Raw genomic sequence first — 20,590 nt, 5'->3', positions numbered from 1 at the left:
TTGTCCAGGGCACGACTGCGGAACCTACCTAACCGGAGGGTGAAGCAAGAGCTGAACACGCCTGGGAGGCGTGGCAAGTTTCGGGGGACCACAATAGGATGGATAGGAAAACGCCTGCTCAGACCCGGAAGGGCTCCTGGGCCTCAGTCTCCCCAGGACCATAAGGGGCTGACTCTACCTCCCAGGGTCGTTCTGAAGGTCAAATGTGGCGATGGAGTTGAAAATAGCACACCAAACTCCTCTTGCAGAACAAATGAGAGTTATGGTTATTAACTGATCTTCAGGATCTACTCAGCTCACTTCTGAATCCTAAACAGCCCTGCGCTTGTACAAAAGCTCTAAGCTTCATTTCATTTGAGCACCTGTTTAGTGGTCCTCTGCAAAGTTAGGTCAGACCATGCCCATTCTCCCTCTGCTCAAAACCCTCCAGTGGTTGCCATCCCAGGGTAAAAGCCAAAGCCATGGTGATGACCTCCAGGAGGCCCTGCACGACGCCACCCACCCTGCCCCTGCTCCTTGTCTCCTCTTCTCCCTGCCCCCCGGCCCACTCTGCTGCAGCCACACTGGCCCCTTGCTGCTCCTCAAACATGCGGGTGAACCCGCCTCAAAAGCTGTGCTCTCACCCTTTCCCACTGCCCGAAAATCTCTTCCCCAGAGACCCACGCGGCTCCCTTCCTGTCTTCCTTGCCCTCCCATTTTAAATTGCACCATGCTCTCCCTGTCCCCTTCCCCTTCTGTGTAACACGTATCACCTGTTTTGCTTACCTTACAAAGTTGTCTGTCTTCCCCACACCCCTCCCCAGAAGAATGCGGCTCGGTGAGTACAGAGCTTCACATCTATCTTGATCTCTGAGATACGTGAAATGATGCACAGACTGTTATTCTAATTTTACAAAAGGGGAAACTGAGGCACAGAGAGATTAACCTGCCTGGAGTCCCGCCCACTAGTAAAGAGCAGAGATGGGGTTCAACCCCACTGGGGACTGTCCCAGAGCCCGTGGCCTTCTGACCATGAGTACATTGCCCCCACCTGCTACAGACGGGCAGGGCCTAGAGGATAATAAGTGCTTAGTGAGGGCGATTCTGTTACTAGTATTGATACTATTCTTTCCAGACTTGGTTCTGTCTTGATGTATGTGCTCTCGTGGCACAGGACCTGTTTCCTTCCCAGCCCGAACTGCAGCTTTTAATTAAAGAATTAATTGTGGGAGTTCACAAATGGGGCAGAGGGAGGTGCCTGACACCAAAGGGCATGATCACGTTCCTAGCAGTTCAAGAATTAGCAAAGCTATTCTCTGCCGATGGATGTTAAATAGCAGGTACCCTTTGGGGGTTACTGACTAGGGAGGGGCATGAGGGAACTTTCTAGGGGCCGGGACGGTCTACGTCTTGACCTGGGTGCCGGTTCCATGGGCGTTTCCACAGTTGAAAATTCATAGAGTTGTACATTTAGGTTTAGCGTGGTTTGCCATATTAAGTTATTCATCAGTTTAAAATAAGGTAAAAGAAAGGAGAAAGGGAATATCAAGAAAACTCAGCTCCCTTCCCCCAAAATTAATTGCATAATTTTAGTTAAGGACTCTCTCCAAGTAACTGTAAGCTCCGAGAGGGTAAGAACCACACGTAGGACGGTCACGTCTGTATCCCCACCCTGGCATGGTACCTGGCACAGGGCATCAATAAATAAATAGTCACTGGAAGAATAAATAAAAGAACTAACCAATGCCCAGGGTAGCAGGTTGCTCGTTCCAAAGGTGGCTAAACTGTATGTCCCCTCCTGCCTATCTTGGCACTGTGACTTTGCCCCCGCATCAGGAGGTGGGGGTCTGTCTCTCCACCCCAGTGAATCTGGGAAGCCTTGTGGCTACTTTGGCAGAAACAATACGGGACGCTGTGGAAAACAGTTTGGCAGTTCTTTTAAAAGTTACACATAGGATTACCACATGACCCAGCAATTCCACTCCTAGGTATATACCCCAAGAACGGAAAGCAGGGACTCAAACAGGTACTTGTACACCTGTGTTCCGAGCAGCATATTCACAGCAGTCAAAAAGCGGAAACAACCCAGTGTCCATCAACAGATGAATGGATAAAGAAAATATGGTCTATCTCTACAACAGAACATTATTCAGCCATAAAAAGGAATGAAGTACTGATACATGCTACAACACGGATGAGCCTTGAAAACATGCCAAGCGAAAAAAGTCAGACACAAAAGGACAGATAGTGTATGATTCCACTTATACAGAAAGTAGATTAGAGGTTACCAGTTGTTGAGGGGGAGGAGAGAAAAGGGAGCTATTCCTTAATGGTTGCAGAGTTTCTGTTTGGGGTGATGAAAAAGTTTTGGAACTAGATAATGGTGATGGTTGCACAGCATTGTGAATGTAATTACTGTCACTGAATTGTACACTTAAAACTAGTTAAAATGACAAGTTTCATGTTATATATATTTTACCACAATTTAAAAATACTGATAATGTAATATACCCAAACCCATTGAACTGTATGCTTTGAATGAGTGAATTGTGTGGTATGTTAATTATATCTTAGTAGAGCTGTTAAAAAACAAACCAAAACAAGACGGTGGAAGTGACACTGTGCCTGTTCCAGGCATAGCCTCCTCCTGCCTCTTGGAAGCCAGCCTCCACGGAAGAAGAGGACTCTTAGACTTCTGAGCCATGAGAAGCTCAAGTCACGAGGAAGGGTGCTAGAGGCTGAGACCCCGTGCAGAGGGAGGCCAGGAACACCACGGTGCCAGACCTGTGTGTGGAGAAGCCCCTTGGACATCCATTTGTCGAGCCTTCGGATGATGCCAGCCCCGGCTGCACCTGACTCCCCACTGCCTGAGACCCCAAGCCAACCAGATGAGCCCAGCCAACCCTCAGAAGCGGCAGAGAGAATGATCAATTGTTGTCTGAAGCCACTACGTTTGAGAGGCTTGTCCATGTCTGATGGAGGGAGAGCCCCCATGGGGCAGCCCACCACAGGAAGGAAAGTACAGGAGCTCTATGCCACATTGCCCCGATTCAAATATTGGCTCTTCTGCTCATTACCCATTAGCTCTGGCAGGTAACTCAACCTCTTTGAACCTCAGCTTCCTTAAAACGAGGGTCCTACCTGCTTTATCAGGTGGTTCTAAGGAGAGAAGCTCCATCCAGGGACAGCCCCATTGTGCCCACCTCTCTAGCCGCCCCCGCTGGTCTGCCTGATCCCTCCAGCTCTCCTCTCTCAGAGACCTGTGATGGGGAGGCCTTTAGGGGCCACGGGGTGAGGGGACCAAGCTATTGCTGGAGGACAACTGTGAGCTCAGCTGTTCTCCATCCTCCCTCTGGCAGCAGGAACACTCAGGCAGACAAAGGTGGAAGCCTAGAGCCCTGGGAGGGAGTGCGGCCTTGCTGACACCTTGACTTTGGACTTCAGGCCTCCAGCACTGGCAGAGAATAAATTTCTGTCGTTGTAAGCCACCAGTCTGTGGTACTTTGTTACGGCAGCCCTGGGAAATGAGTACATTATCTCAATGAATGTTTACAACAATCACATCAGATGGGTACTGTTACCATCACCTCCAATTTACAGATTGTCGTCTCCTCCAATTTAAAATTTACACAAGAGGGAAGGCAGGCTCCAGCTCGTACATCCATCTTATCCATCACACAGCCCAGGCGCTGACTCCACTCCCTCGTGACCTGACTTCATTCCAGACACTTCCGGGACATCCTCTCTTTCACTCTCTACCTGAATCCAAGCCACCTCTGCCCGCAGCAGCCTCCCTGCTTCCACCGTGACCCCTGTTTAATCCACTTTCCCCGGGGCAGCCAGAGGGATTGTTTTAAAGTAAACAGATCATGGGCCGGTCCCATGGCTTAGCGGTTAAGTGCGCGCGCTCCGCTGCTGGCGGCCCGGGTTCGGATCCCGGGCGCGCACCGACGCACCGCTTCTCCGGCTATGCTGAGGCCACGTCCCACATACAGCAACTAGAAGGATGTGCAGCTATGACATACAACTATCTACTGGGGCTTTGGGGGAAAAATAAATAAATAAATAAAATTAAAAATAAATAAATAAATAAAGTAAACAGATCACATCACTCTCTAGTTAATAACTTACCAAAGGCATCGGATTGCAAAGAGAAGAAAACCCAGCCTTCTCACTATAACCTCAAGGTCCCTGGGCCGGCCTCGCCACACACAGCCGTGCCCCCCTGCCTGGAATGTGCTCTGAATGGCCGGCGCTGCCTTCAGCTCAAACATCACCCTCTAGAGAGGTCTTCCTTGACTACCACTACTGATGTCACTGAATTTTATTTGTGTCATGCCCTTCACTGTTTTCTCATTTGCTCATCGATGCATCTGTCTCCCTGCTCCAGCACGCAAGCTCCCTGCTCTCTGGTTCACCTCTATATCATCATGGACGTGCAACATCAATTAGGTGTTGAATGCTGATAAGTCCTTGGGACGTGGGCACCTCTGGGGATGGGAGCAGCAGGCCAACTTTGTAGTAAAACTAAAATCAACAAACAATGACTCAACCTGGGCAGCTGCCTCCTGGGGAAGTAGATGGCCTTGGGTCAGCTCGGACAGGCCTGTACAAGACCAGTGCTTCTTAGGTCTGCTCCCCAGGCATCCAGCTGCTGGGAACACTCCCCCGTATCTCCTGCTCTGGTCCCATCAGCCGGTCAGCATCTGCAGAGAAGGGCAGGCCCGGACACATGGGACACAGTCAGACTGCTGATTCCCAAACTTCCAGAGAGCTTGCAGGCAGAGAGCAGCCTTCTTCCCCGACAGTCCCCCTGCACAGTCACACTGGCCCTACTGTGTGCCCAGAGCTGTTCTGAGTCCTGGGAAGAATGGAATGCAGCAACAGGACCCCGAATTATAGAGGTAACAGGGCCCGGGGTTATGGGCATGAGCTGTGCACCGAGACCTGGGTTCGAGTCCCTGCAGTGCCTTGTACTATGGTTGCAATCTCGGAGAAGTTACAAAACGAGAGAGAAATAACCAGGATGGGCAGATTTGGGCTCAGTAACTAAGAAAGTTCCTTGCGTTGGAGTGTGTTCAACTCGAGAGGCTGGGTGTCTTCTCAGCTAGGATGCAGGAGAGGGGCTTCGAGCATCAGGGAGGGGCTTGTTTAGACTGGATCAGCTCAGAGATTCCTCCTGGTCCCAGGTTCTGAGATTCTGCGCACTGTGTGATTGTCTGCTTTCCCGGGGCCACTGCTCCGCCCTGAGGAATGGCAGGTAACTGAGCTAGTGTCCCAGGGGCAAACTGCTCTGTTCAGTTAGCGCCAACAACTGCCCTGTCTCTCTACACCCCACCAGTGCTATTTGTTTTGAGGCTCAGCATTGCTCCACCACAGGGAAGACCTTCCTCTCATTTAGCAGATGAGAAAACCCAGGGAATGAGGGCTGAAGGGTCCTTTGGGGGGGTCAGACTTTATCTACACTCACTCTATGCTACCTGATTTCCAGATATCAGTGATACTCTCAACATCTTGTGATGCAATGGCGGTGCCATTTTGCAGATTAAGCAAAACCCACTTCTTGTAGCAAATGAGTGGGGGTTGGGATTTGAACCCAAGTCTGTCTGGCTGCCTCGCTTTTCTGCAGAATCATGAGCACGATGCTACAGGGTGATTCTACAGAAACGGAGAAATGCAATCTTTCTTACAATCATTTGGCTCCTGCAGAAAATGGAAACTACAGCAAGACACTGGCCTGTTATCGCAGCCAGTATGAACCATCTGCTTCTCATTCTGCTCTTTTAGCAGAAGTCTCAGAGGAGTTCTCCTCTCTCCCCCACAATGCCAGCTCAGGAGAGAACTTGTCTTGTAGACTCAGCAACTTTCCCCGAAAACCATGTGGCATCGACATGCCAATCTTCTTTCCAAAGGACGTCCCCCAGCAAAGCGGGGACCCTTCATTTCACAGACGTGAGGAGACTCGGCACAAAGAGCTGAGCTCAGGCGGACACGGGCCCTGGTCCGAGGAGGATGGATCCAGTGTCCCCTGTACCAGCAGCTCAAGCTCGGCGCTCGGGCTCCCTGGCCCAGCGGCTCCCACAGAACGCGGCCTGCTGGGCCTGGGGTTCCTGTGAAATACGTCGGGAATGGGAAGGAGGTTGGGGAAAGGTAGTGTGCGGGTGAGGGAGCACAGAGCTGTGTTCCCCACACTGCAGCTCAGGTGTTAGGATGTGGTGACCTGCCTTCTCCCTCTGCTTCCTTCTCTGCCCGTGAGCTCCTCCTCGGACAGGGACCAGGGACAGACTTCTAAAGCTACTCCAGGGATGGCACAGTCTTCAGAGCGCACCTGTCATGGCCAGTTCCACCATTCCACCGGAACGCAAGCCCCTCCTAATAAAGTGCAGCGCCCACTGGGAATCGCAAATGAAAAACTTGCAGAGCTGGATAAAAACCTCGGAGAGCTTGTCCAACCCTCCCATTTAACAGAGTGAAAGAACAAGGCTCAGGGAAGATGAGCAATGTGTCTGATGCCTCATCGGAGGCGCCTGGCAAGGAACAGGGCTACATTTCTTGAGGGTCTACTATGAGCCTTGACAAGCAAAATCTCACAACGAATTCTGAGAGGAGGGTTCTATCAACACACCCATCCTCCACACGAGGGAACTGAGGCTTGGAGTCATGTGGCGCAACACACACAGGTAGGGGGACTCAGTGGAGGCCTCCCAGGGTCCTGAACTGCATTTCCCGGAGATGATATTAGATGGCACATAAGAAAACATTCATGTTAATGGTAATCTTTAATGTACAGTAAGAAAAAAACACATGAAACTGATTAATGTGTGGATATGCTTGCTTAGGATGAAGCTCCATAAAGAAAGCAAATCAATTTAATGTAAAGAAATCATGGGTGGGGCCGGCCCCGTGGCATAGCGGTTAAATGCGCGAACTCCGCTGCTGGCGGAGGTTCGGATCCAGGGTTCGGATCCCAGGCACACACCGACGCCCTGCTTATCAAGCCATGCTGTGGTGGCGTCCCACATAAAGTGGAGGAAGATGGGCACAGATGTTAGCCCAGGGCCAGTCTTCCTCAGCAAAAAGAGGAGGATTGGCACGGATGTTAGCTCAGGGCTGATCTTCCTCACACACACACACAAAAGAAATCATGGGTGATAATAGTAATGCTGATGTCCATCAAGTATTTACTGCTCTGTGCCAGGTGATCTCCTAAACGTTTCCGTGTATTAATCCTCACACCAACCTACAAGGTAGTTATGATGATCACTCCCATTGTACAGATGAGACGCAGAGAGGTTCACTAGCTTGCCCGTGTTTCCACGGCCAGGAAGCAGCTGAGCTGGGACTCGAACCCACAGACAAGGATTTAGGTGGGGCTCGGATAAGACAAAACTTCCGAATGTGGGATGAGAAGGATGAGGCCTGGGGAACAAATGAGCTGCTTCTGGGGGATTTACCAGACATCACCTTGAATTCTCTCACAACCAGTCCTACCCACCACCTTTCTGTCTCTCTACTGGGCAGTCCTTAGGGGATTGTCACAACACGTCTGCAGAGGGCAGTGTCCTCGTGCCTCCTCACTCCCTGAGCTCCAGAGGAGCTAGGAATCGACTACCAGGTGCCCGAGCCAGCTAGCCAGGCACCTGCAGGGCTGTCCTGCCACACCATTCCACAGCCTGCACCTCCAGGACCCAGTCCCCAGCCCTGCGTCACCTGTAGATGGTGTTGCCTTCTGGTGTTAACTGACACCCTTGTGAGGCCAGCGGCCACTGTTGTTTAAAAACGTACAAGTTGAGTGCATGTAAGATGGGGAAATCCACGTGAGACCAGTGGATGGCACCAGTATCACTTTCCTGGTTGTGACTATAGGTTAGCAAGGGGTCACCGCTCGGGGAAACTGGGTGAAGGGCACGCAGAATCTCTCTCGATTATTTCTTACAACCGTGCCAATCGACAACGATCTCAAAACGAAAAATGTACTTGAGAAAAACAGGCAAGATGAAACAAAAGAAATCCAAGCAAATATGGGACCTAAATATAACCAGAACATTCTCAAAAACTCTGAAAAAGTTAATCCAAGTAATGTATTCATGTATTCACTCAGCAAACACTGGCCACATCTTCACTTTATGCCAGATCCTGGGATGAGGCTCAGAAAGGACATGTAAAGCCTGTATCCTTGTGGGATTCACAGTTCAGTGCTGGAGACACTAGCAAAGGAGACTTACAACAGAGAGTGATAAAACCCTCTGAGAAGGAGGCCCCGGACAATGACTTTCCCAAAGAGAGGTGGGAATTCACCTGGGGCATGGAGAAGCCTTCCTCTACGAGTGTTGCGAACCCGCCCCAAACCGAGGGGCTGCCTCTCTAGGCCGGACGGCCCTTGAACTCTTTTAATCATGTACGATAGAAATTTCACCCGCATATAATCTTGGGCAAGTTACTTGGGCGAGGTGCCTCAGTTTCCTCGTTTGTAAAACGTTGGTGAGCACAGGACCTACCTTGAGAGTTAAACAATGATGCATGTATAGTGCTGAGAACAGAAACTAGTCGAAAGGTTTCGTGTGCGCTTCTGCGCCCTGTTGAAAGCAGAGCCCTGAGCAGCCTTCCATCATCGGCATTGCTTCCCGGGTCTCCCCTTCGTGTGCCGACGTCCCTGAGCCCTGCAGGTACCTTGCTCATTCCAGTTGGGGAGCGGGATGCAGAGGGGGGCCCACAGCCCCCAGCTGAGCCTTGGCAGGACTTTGCCAGCAACCCCAGCACCTGGAAGGGGAGGATGCCCCGTTTTATAACCTTCTCCAGGTTAAAGATTACCAGTCTTGTGAAATGCAGTTACAATCTGCTATCTTCTACAGATACCTTTGGATCCTTCAAAGGTCTGAACCAAGCGAATCCTCCTTAATCTTATTGGGGGAAGCCTTTATTCAGTCGGGCAAGGTAGCAAACCCCCGCACAAAGGGCGAGAGGTGTGCACATTTGCTCATTCCCACAAGATCATCATGCAGGGATCTCCCCTAGACAAACGCGGTGACCTTTGGCGTACCATGTTTCGCAGCAACGGCATGAATTTACTGACATTCTCCATTCCCAGAAGAAGGAAGAGAACATAATATGGCCAAGTGCTCAGAGTCTCAGGCCCCTACGGGGGGATTTTTCTCTCACCCTCCCTATCAACACGGGGGTGAATTCACAGTATTGAAAGGACGGAAGGAAAGCAGGATCCAGAATGGTGAGTTTTAAAAATCTGCCTTGAGCCAAACATCCCAGGTTCAGCTGCCCTCTCCTTATTGATCTTATCTATAGCACTTTACTGACTCCACCCCAGAGCCTAGGCCCTGCCATCACAGTGGAAGAAAAACCTAGAAATCCAGTAAGAACCAGTCACAAAGGAGAAGGTGCTGGAGAGAGATGTGCTCCCTAACAGAAACTTCCTCTGAACACACTAGAAAGGGTAGAGACAAAGCGTGCTCTTAAGCAGGGTCTCCGAACCCCAGCACTATTGACTTTCTGGGCCACATAACTCTTTGTCGTGTGTCGGGGAACAGTCCTGTGCCCTGTACGATGTTGAGCTGCATCCCTGGCCTCCACTCACTACATGCCAGTAGTACCTCCCGCCCCCACCAGTTGTGACAACCCAAAATGTCTCCAGACCTTGCCAAATGTCCCCTGGGGTGGGGGTGGGGGGCACAATTGTCCCAGTGGAAAGCTCCCACTCTTAAGGACCAATGGCAGGTCATCTGCTCTGAGGGGCTGCACTAACCACGATATAGCTGCAGGGGTATAGACAAAGTAGTTCTGTGAAGCAGCTCCCGCCCTCGGGGCAAGTTTCGTAATAGCTCCTCATCTGTAAAATGGGCCTGAGATCACATCACAGGGTCATCATGGGGTCCCCAGAGAGGGGACTCACTGCACCAGCACACTGATTGGGAGGTAGTAGACGCTCAATAAACAGAAGTCTGTGCGCCAATACAGGGAGCACGGTCCGATAAGAGGAGGGACTAACAATGATCTATATTTTGGGTTTTCCCCCTAACATATCCCACCGCAGAGGGCAAGATGAGCCATGCCAGAACTGCCCCTTCTCTCCAGGCTCCAAAACCTTCCTGAAGCTCCTGGCTTATTCCTTCTTTTGCCAACAAATTCCTGCCTTGAAAACCCACAAGGAACACCACAGACGCCTGGATTCATGAAAACACCATCAATCTTGTTGGCTCTGTCTGGATCTCCATCTTGAGACAGGGACAGACCCGTTTAATGAGATTTTGAGCGCTGGTGTATATAGATCTCCCTCCCCCACCTCCAATTCTGTAAAAACCCAGCAGACATATATTGTGATTAAAACCTTCTCAATTACTCTGCTGGGTGCAGAAAGAACCAGAACCCCACGCTGGCAAACCAATTAAGAAGGCAGTGCCAAGAGCAGGAGGAGGGGTCTCAGGCCTAGGTAATCATCAGTTCAGTTCAGGGCACGGATTTGGGGACATTTTAGAACCCTGACTCAAAAAAAATGTTGTAACTATGCAGGTGAAATTCCTGATCACTCTGATCCCCTGTTTATCTTGAAAAGGAAAAAAGCACCACTCAAGTTTAGAAAATAAAATCTGTAGAGAGCTAGAAGTGGTCACGTTTGCCCCTTGGAAGCTGTGGGGTCTCAGGCAAGTGACTTGAGTTCTCTGAGCTTCTTTTTTTTTTTTTTTTTATAATTTTTATTTATTTATTTTTTTTCCCCCAAATCCCCAGTAGATAGCTGTATGTCATAGTTGCACATCCTTCTAGTTGCTGTATGTGGGACTCGGCCTCAGCATGGTGGGAGAAGCAGTGCGTTGGTGTGCGCCTGGGATCCGAACCCGTGCCGCCAGCAGTGGAGCGCACGCACTTAACCACTAAGCCACAGGGCCGACCCTCTGAGCTTCTGTTTTCTCCTCCGTGAGAGTGAGAATAACAACATCTCCCCAGGGTGATGAGTAGAGATGCTAACGAAAGAGGAGGAACGGTTTAAGTCCACAGCTCGGCACCTGGCCCAGGCCTATCCCGAGAATGTCCTAGCAGGCAGGACACACTGGCCAGGCTGGGGAGAGGATTCCAGACCTGATATGGTGCCGGGCAGATGCCGCTGCTGGCAGGACTCGGGCTGACTGTGCAGAACCGTCGCTTCCCCTGCTAGCAAAACTGAAGTGCTCGGTGCCAGGAGCTTGGGGGTGAAGCTAAATAGGACGACTGTGTTACTCCAGAGGTTGCCACACACATCCTCCTGCAAGGTAGCAACCCTAGACGTGCTGGAAAGGCTCGCGGAACCACCCTTAATCCGGAAGATTCCAGGAGACTTGTTATTGTCTTAGGATAGTTGTTCTTGGTATAAAAACCAGCCGTTGAACATGGCTCAAAGGCCTTGAGGTCTGGTTCTGCTCACCTTCCCAATCTCCGTGCACACCCCCTCCCCCTCCCCCTCCCTCTGGGTCCTGCCACTGGATCTGATGTCCATCCAGTGAGGGCTTCTACCCTAGAGCCTTTGTAGGTGCTCTTCCTACTGTCCAAATATGCTTTTCCCTACTTCTGATTCTTGATTCCTGCTCACCTTCCCAATTTCAACTTGGAAGGCACCTCCTCCAAGAAGCCTTCCCTGACCCTCTCCCACCAGTTCAAACCCCACTCTGAGCGCACTCTTAGCCCCACATACCTCTCCCCTCTGTGGCACCATCACATTTACATGATACCTCTGTTTGTAAAATTATTTGGTTCATGTCTGGCCACTTATAAGACTGTAAACCTCTTTAAGCTGTGTTTATGCTTAAAATCCCACCCCCATCATTATACCGCCTGGCACTGTACTGCGCCCTCAGTACATGTTTTGTTGAATTGTTACTATGAGTGTTGGTTGGTGCAGTCTCTTTAGAGAGCAACTCAGCATGTTCTATCATTTCTAAGGCTACAGTGGTTAAGACACTGTGGTGTGTGGGCACTTGATTTCCGACACAGTGGCAGTGGTATTGGGTCAATGGGATTATCCATACGGAAAGAAAAATGAGTCATGATCCTCCCTAATCCAATACATAAAAATCAGCCCCAGGCGGCTTGTGGAGATAAATCTGAAAGGCAAAACGTGCAAGCTTCTAGGAGACAACAGAGGGGGCAATATGAATGACCTTGGATTTATGAATCCAAAAAGCGTCAACCATAAAAGGTTAATGATATGAACTATATAAAAATGAAAAATTGCAATCACTGAAAGTCATCGTTGAAAATGAAAATCACACCACAGAGCAGAAAATATGTGCAAAATGTGTAACTGTCAAAGGGATCGTTATCCAGCAGGATAAAGACTTCTACAGAGCAATAAGAAAAAATAGACAACACAACGGAAAATGGACAAGAGACCTGAACAGGCACTTCATAAAATAGGAGACGCAAATGGCCAATAAACACATACAAAAGATGTCAAATTCCGTTAGTAAGGAGAGAAATTTCAAAACTACTACACATTCCCCAGAATGGCTAAAATGACAAAATAGAGCAGCAAGTCGAGGTGTTGAAGCTGGAGAGGAGAGGGAGCCACTGGAACTCGCACACACACTGCTGGTCGAGTCTAGGCGGGCAACCACTTTGTTCTAGAATGTTCATGGCAATTCATGGCAACATTATTTGTAATAGTCTTGCTATAAACCGAATTGTGTTTCCTCAGATTTCATATGTTGAAACCCTAATCCCCAATGTGATGGTATCTGGAGCTGGTGCCTTTGGGAGCTGATTAGGTTTAGACGAGGTTATGAGGGTGGGGCCCTCATGACAGGCTATGTCTTTACAAGAGGAAGAGACATGAGAGCAATCTCTCTGCCATGTGAGGACACAGAGAGAAGGCAGCAGTCTGCAAGCCAGAAGAGAGCCCTCACCAGAACTCTACCATGCTGGCACCCTGATCTCAGACCTCCAGCTTCCAGAAATGTGAGAAACAGATTTCTGTATTTAAGCCACCTGGTCTATGGTATTTTGCTTGGCAGCCTGAGCAGACTAAGACAAACCCCAAACTGCAAACCACCCAAATGGCCATCAGCAGGGGAGTAGATAAATAAATTGTGGCCTATTCATGCAATGGACTACTACGCAGCAATGAAAATGGATGGGCGAGGCCACAGGGAACAATGTGGATAAATCTCGCAGATGTTATGGTTTGCAAAAGAAACTAGACACAAAAGAACACAGTGAAGAGAACCAAGCAAAGCTCATCTGGAATGAAGGATGCATCCTCAGGTAGTGGAACTGTATCTATAAAGAAGGGCAAGGAAGGGTCCCTGTGAGAGACTGGGTGGGTTACATGGGGCTAGGGTAATGACTGAGAAGGGCACGAGGGGCCTGCTCTTTCTGGCTCTTGGTGGTCCACTTCTTGACCTGGTTTGCAATTAGATGACTGTCAGCTCTGTGAAAAATCACTGAGCTGTTCTTTGTTCTTTTGTGAATGTTTCTGTATGCATGTTATATTTTACAAGAAAAAGGTTTACAGAAAGTATTTGGAAAAAATACACACATACGTTTTGGTGTAGCAATTCCACTTCTAGAAATTTATCTTACAGAAATATTTGCACGTGTGAAATGACTGGATACACACTGGTCTGTTGCTGCTTCTCTTCTGATGGCAAAATATTGGAAACAACCTAGAGACCCATCGATACGGGATCTGTCGGATAAATTAAGTGCTCGACACTGTGGAATACTCTGCAGCCATGAAGAGGGGTAAGAAAAGATCTCTGTGATATATTAAGGATAAAAAACAAAGTGCTTGGGGCCGGCCCAGTGGCGTAGTGGTTAAGTTTGTACGCTCTGCTTTGGCGGCCTGGGGTTTGCTGGTTTGGATCCTAGGTGCAGACCTACACACCACTCATCAAGCCATGCTGTGGCAGGCGTCCCACATACAAAATAGAAGATGGGCACAGATGTTAGCTCAGGGCCAATCTTCCTCAAGCAAAAAAGAAGAAGACTGGCAACAGATGTTAACTAAGGGCCAATCTTCCTCACCAGAAAAAAAAAAAAATCAAAGTGCCAAACAGTGACCATTTTTAAAATACAGAGCTGCCTCTAGGGAGCAGAAGGGGCCCAGGAGATGGGATGAAGGAAGAAAACTTAGTTTTCTCTGTACACTGAGTTGAACTGTTGGTGTGTTTTACCACGCACTACGTTACCTATTCAGAAAATAAATTATCATTAAAAAAACAGAATAACTACACATAGACTGGGTGAATAAAGGCATGGGAAGGGAAGGAGGCAGGATTTCAACTCTCTGGCACTTGGAGGTCCCCAGTGAAACCCATGTTTGAAGACTTGGGTTTTGGAGCCAGACAGGTCTCGGTTTAAGTCCAGTTTGTGGTTCTTCCTTCCTCTGTGACCTTGGCCAAGAAACTTAAAACTCTCTCATTCTGTGTCCTTGTCCGCAAGAGGACCTTCCCAGCCGGGTTACTGAGAGCATCAGTAAGATAATCCAGAGAGAGCCTAGCGCTGGCAGGTAGAAATCATTCAACCACGCTCGCTCCTATCACCCATCTAACAACCACCAATATGTTGTTTCAAAAGGTAGTATTGTTGTTGCCGCTTCACGAGGAAACTGAGGTCCAGAGGTCACAATCTCCAGGGCACTCAGGGAGCCAGCAACACAGCTGCTTTCCAAATACGGGGCTTTGATGACCCTATAGGAGCATCTAAGAAACGGACCCCACCCGAGCCCACAGCAGGCCTTCGAGGGGTTGCACAGGGTCGAATCTGACCAATCACCTCAAACGATCGAGTTGTTAGGGGCGGCTGCCGCTGGAAGGAAGCGCTTCAGACTTTCTCCACTTCCCACCGGCTTGATTCAGCACTTTTGACTTTTTAACCCTGCTTCCTGATTTGCCGTGGCAGCTGGCCCTCCCAAACTCTGCTGTGATCATCAAGGGATAAGATATTATTATTCCCATTGATTGATGAGTAAACTGAGGTAGAGAGAGCAGTGGGCATACCCAGAGGCATCCATGTGGCTTGTGTTAGGCCCTGGGGCCCCGGAGCCTGTAAGCCTGGGTTTCTCTGTGGACGTGCTACTTTACTACAAGAGCCTGGGTGAGTCAGTCATCCTTTCCAAGCCTGCATCTCCCACCTCTGCAATCTGATCAGTCCTTCCTCCCAAGGTTGTGAGCAATGAGATGAGCAATTGCACATAAAACCCTGAGAATAGCCCTCGCACCCACTGAATGCTCGGCAAATACGAGCTGTCGCTATTTAGGGCTCATTGCCATTACGATGGGCAGAGCCTAAGTTGAAACTTCACCCAGGGTCCTCTGAATGCTTCCTCTTGTCCCTCTAGCTCATCATTACCCTGACAGCCCAGCTCTGGATCCCTCCTAGACCCTGTCCCCAGGTCAGAATGTCCATGCTCTTCTGCGTGTGGCTCTTCTCTGAGCCCTGCTGTCAGCCCCTGGGGAGACTGTGCACTCAGGGCGGGGCAGGGTGCCAGGCTCACAAATCCGCATGCAGGCAGGAATCTGTACAAACGCTCCTTGGTGTGCTCATTTCCAGCCTGTCCCAGAATGGCGCTCAGCTTGCAAAGCCAGCAGAGAGCTATTTACAGCTCTGGGCAAGGAGAGGGGCGGCAGGCTCGGTTCCCGCATGGGAACAGCCCTGCCGAGGTGGTGGCTTGCTCTTTTGGCTGCTGTAAGAGGCTGTTTGGCCAACTTTGCCCCACAGGAGCTTCGAGGTCCTAAAAGCTTTTGCTGGAAGGCCAGAGATCCGCCCCAGGAATTGTCAGGTTCCCTCATGGAACCTGTGCTCAGAGGCAGGTGGGAGAATGTGGCCCTGGGCTCCCACCAATCGCTGCCAATGGATTCTAAACATCTAGAGGGAGGAAGGGATACGGGAGGCCTGTCAAAACCATGGACAGCTCTAGCCTCTCTGACATTGCTCTAGGTCAGCGGTTGACAAACTATGGTTGGGAGGGGGGATATCTAGCCCCCTGACTGTTTTTGTAAATAAAGCTTTATTAGAACACAGACTCGCCCATTCATTTACACGGTCTATGGCTGCTTTCACGGTACCGACAGTTGAGTACTTGCGATCATAACTGTATGGCCCACAAAGCCTCAAACATTTACTGTCTGCTCCTTTATACAAAAAATTTGCCAAGCCCTACTCTAGGGGAAGTCCCCACTATCTCATCTTTTAACAGGCTTCTCTGTCTGATCCTCCTATAGTCGGTCTACTCTACACTCAGCTTCCAGAAGGATCTTTCTCAGGTGCTAATCAAATCAGGCCACCTCCTGGCTTAAAATCCTTCCATGGTTCCCCACTGGTCTCTGGGTCAAGTCCAAACAGTTTATCATGGGTCACCTGGCTGATCTGGCCCCCTGCGGCTTCCCCTCTCCTCACTCACCCATCCTGTGCCCCAGCAGACGCCTCCCTCATCCTCTGAACGTTGGTTTTATAGGGAAAAAAACTGTGTCTCAGTGGAAAATTATGCAGTGTCTACATACAACACAAACCTTTGGGTTATCTCCTTCTAGCCCTGTTCATTATCTTTGAGCTATTTTTTTCAACTTTTTGTAAGTTGTAGGAAACTGACAGACAAGCAAATTCTGTCTTGTCTAACCACTTTTTGCCTCCATTTGCAATTCATTTCAACGTTCCTTTACTCCATACACAATTATGCTTCATTTGACTTTTCCTTTGAATCAGTTCTAACATCTGCCTGGTGCCCTCCTCAAATGAGCTTAATAAAATCATGAACAAGTGTTCGTTTTTCTATCATGATTTTATCCTTTTTTCCTGAAGATTTTCTTTTAACAGTTTTCCATGAAGTCTCTGAGCCTCTGTTCATGTTCTCTCTGTTGAGAACATCTTTTCTGTCTCTTCTGTGTTTTCCTCCTGAAATTTCTTCCCCAGCATCCCCAGGGTGAGGGGAGGAACTAGAACGTGTATCTACTCCCACCCTCTCCCAGCACTCATCTCGCGGAATGGCAGTGGTTTACAGGCACGTCCCCCCACAGCTAGCCTAGAAGATCCTCTGGCGTAGTAGTTGGGTCTCTAGCTCTCCCTCATCACACACACCCACACCCACAACCTGCTAGTACTGTACAGGACACATGGAAGTTGTGCAATAAATGGACACGCATGAAAGAATGAATGAATGAATGAATGAATGTCAGATGATTACACTGCCCACCTAGACAGAAGCCAACAAAAGCAACACTTTGTTTTCCTTATTCAACACCACACACTAGATGCCAGGGTCTGGCATCTACTGAGTACTCAATAAATACTTGCTGAATAAATGAAAGAATATCACTTAAGCTCTTGTTCTTGGCGTACTTTTAAGTCATCTTCTCTTTCTCCACTTTTGAAGAGCAAACCTAGTAGCTTCAGCATGCTACCCTCCCACTCCGTATTTTCACGTATCACTACTGTGGCGTTTCAACCCCTCTGGATCCCGCTCCCCTTTAGGGATTGGATGGCAATCTCCGTTCTGCTTCATGGTCATCGTGCGACCTTGAGCAAGGTGCCACCCCTCTGGGCCTCTGTTGTCTCATGGGTCAAACAAGGTCAGTTTAGACATTCCAACAAATTAAGTACAGGAGGCAAAGATAGAATGCTGGAATGGTGTTCCAGCCCAGACCATTTACATTGTAACAGATGCTGTCAATGTAATTCATTAGCAAAGCTTCTCAGGGCTTAGTTCTGAGTTGTGAGGGTTATAGAGCGTCCTAGGACAGGCTTCTCAAACTTGAATGTGCACACGAATCCTCCTCTCTTCCGGCTATTGTTAAAATACAGATTTGCATTCTCTAGGCCTGGGTGTGGCCCAAGAGTCTGCATTTCTAACCAACTCCCAGATGATGAGATACTGCTGGGCGCTGGACCACACTTCCAGTGGCAAGGTACTGGGACACAGTGGGTCCCAGCTTTGAAGGAATTCTCAATGCAGCCAAGGGAGAGATTTCCAGCACGTTGATGATAGTCCAAGGCAATAAATGTTAGCACCTCAATGGGAGTTGTTGGCAGTTAAGCCTATGGAACGTCTAAGAATGGACAGGTTGGCGAGGCGAAGGGAGTCTGGCACAGGGTTCTCAAAGGACATGGAGATCGTTGGGAGCATTCTGCCAGGCTGGTGATTCTACTGAATCATCAATTCTGGTGGTGGAGCCCATCAGTCTGTGTTTAAGAAGCTCTCCAGGGGCTTCTGATGCTAAAGTGTGAGAATCACTGTGCTATGCAGAGAGAAAGGCATAGAACATTCCAGTTGGCAGAATAGCGTTTTGTTTTCCCATAGTAGAATTTTAGGCACATGTCCAGACTTCATACATTGCCTTCATTTATTCACCCATCCATTTACAAACTCATTCATCAATCATCCAACCAACAAACGAGTTGTGTCCATCTATCCATTCATCCATCATCTGTCCACCCACCCATCCTCCCACCCATCCAACATCCAACAAATATGTCCTGAATGCCCACTATGTACTCTTTAAGGCACAAGAGATATGACTGAAATTGTAGATACACATATCTATTTTAGCCTCTAAACCAGCGATTCTCAACCAGGGGCAATTATTCCCCCCAGGAGACATTTGGCAATGTCTGGGGACATTTTTGGTTGCCACAACCTGGGGGGAAGTATGCTACTGGCATTTAGTGAGTAGAGGCCAGGGATGCTGCTAAATATTCTACAATGCACAGGATAGCCTCCCAAAGCAATGTCAATGGTGTTGAGGTTGAGAAAATTTGCTCTATCTATGAGCCCCTTGTGGGCAGGAACTGTATTATAGTCATCTTGATATCCCAAGCTCACAAGACAGTGCCTGACCCACAGGAGCTGAGCAGATGTTTAAATGCAAGAGGAAATGGCAACACGAAAAATACATTTACATAGGGACCGGCCTGGTGGTGTAGTGGCTAAGTTCCCGTGCTCCACTTCGGGGCCTGGGGTTTGTGAGTTTGGATCCTGGGCGTGGACCTACACACCGCTCATCAAGCCATGCTGTCGCAGGCATCCCATATACAAAAGAGAGGAAGATTGGCATAGATGTTAGCTCAGCGACAATCTTCCTCAAGCAAAAAGAGGAAGATTGGCAGCAGATCTCAGCTCAGGGCCAAGCTTCCTCACCAAATATATATATATATATATATATATATATATGTTGACATATATAAAGAACACTTACAACTCAACAACAAAAAGACAAACAACCCAATTCAAAAATGGGCAAGTGACTTGAATAGACATTTCTCCAAAGAAGATATAGAAATGGCTAACAAGCACATGAAAGGATGCTCAACGTCATTAGTCATTAGGGAAATGCAAATCAAAACCACAATGAGATACCACTTCACACCTGCTTGAATGGCAATAATAATAATAATAATAATGGAAAATAAGTTTTCTCAAGGATGCGGAAAAATTGGAACCCTCACACTTTGCTGGTGGGAATGTAAAATGGTGTAGTCTGGCAGTTCCTCAAAAGGTTAAACAAAGAATTACCCTATGACCCAGCAGTTCCCAAAAGAACTGAAAACAGGTCTTTAAGCCAAAACTTGTACATCCATGTTCATGGCAGCCCTATTCACAATAGCCAAAAGTTGCAAACAACCCAAATGTCCATCAACTGACAAATGGATAAACAAACTGTGGTACCTTTATACCACAGAATATTATTTAGCCATAAAAAGGAACGAAGTATTGACACACGCTACAATATGGAGAAGCCAGACACAACAGGCCACATATCGTATGATTCCACTTATATGAGATATTCATAACAGGCAAATCCATGGAGTCAAAAGGCAGATTAGTGGTTGCTAGGGGCTGGGGGAAAGGGAAAGTGGCTAATTAATCGGTACAAGGTTTCCTTTTGGAGTGATGAAGAAGTTTTGCAACTAGACAGTGGTGATGGTTGCACAACATTGTGACGGTACTTAATGTCACTGAATTGTAGACTTTAAAACGATTAAATTTTATGTGTATTTTCACTGCAATAAAAAAATACATTGATGCATGCACTAAATGCTCACTGAGTCCCTACTGTGTGCCAGGAACTGTGCTACGCATTCAGGACACAGGAGCAAACGAGACTGGTGTGATCTCAACCCTCCAAGGGATTACAGGTGGGGACAGAAACCAGCCAACAGGCCTGGACCCAAGGAAGCCTCGGATGTGGGTGACGGAAGTTCAGAGGAGGAGAAATGGTTCCCCAGGCTGGGGACGGGAGGGTCAGGGAGACGCGCTATAAAAGATGGAACGTGAGATAGCTTTTGAAGGAGGAGGAAATGGGTCCTTGGAGAGTCGATCTTATTGAAGGAATGTGTGATTAGAGGCCACATCTGGCCATCCCGTCCCTGCCATGGGTAAGATGGCTAAACGCACGGAGCTTCTAGAGAAGCAAGCATAGTTGGACACGGGGAGGAGGGGAGAGAGCAGTTACCCTCAGAACCCCCCTCCCCTGACTTCCCGCTGGGACGCAGTGGAGGGGGCATTGCTGATTCAGCCAGCTGAGCACTGTTGAAGGCCTCGGGCTCCCCAGCTGTCACGCCCCAGGCTTCTGTCCCCTGCCTCCTGGCAAGCAGAGAGAGATGGGGACAGCAGGACTGTGTACCAGGGGCTTGAACA

The 20,590-nt window shown here is 48.8% G+C and overlaps 1 protein-coding gene across 3 annotated transcripts in view; it reads right to left on the bottom strand.

Annotated features, from left to right (window-relative positions):
* The window catches only part of ABAT (4-aminobutyrate aminotransferase), an 86,885-nt gene that overhangs the window by 61,755 nt on the left and 4,540 nt on the right, over positions 1-20,590 (bottom strand). The window contains exon 1 of one of the 3 annotated variants that reach the window (XM_087449603.1): positions 8,478-8,655. The exons of 1 other annotated variant lie outside the window; for it this stretch is intronic. The gene's annotated coding sequence lies outside the window, so the exon portion shown is untranslated. Of the gene's footprint in view, positions 1-4,532; positions 4,658-8,477; positions 8,656-20,590 lie in introns of those variants that run through there. One more of the 3 variants, XM_087449601.1, reaches the window with a different exon arrangement.

The sequence above is a fragment of the Ceratotherium simum genome, chromosome 26, assembly GCF_057802395.1.
Source record: "Ceratotherium simum simum isolate JZ-2026a chromosome 26, ASM5780239v1, whole genome shotgun sequence".
In the NCBI taxonomy this organism is placed as follows: Eukaryota; Metazoa; Chordata; class Mammalia; order Perissodactyla; family Rhinocerotidae; genus Ceratotherium; species Ceratotherium simum.
Note: the sequence above shows the minus strand (reverse complement) of the source record. Positions and strands in the feature narration are given on the sequence as shown.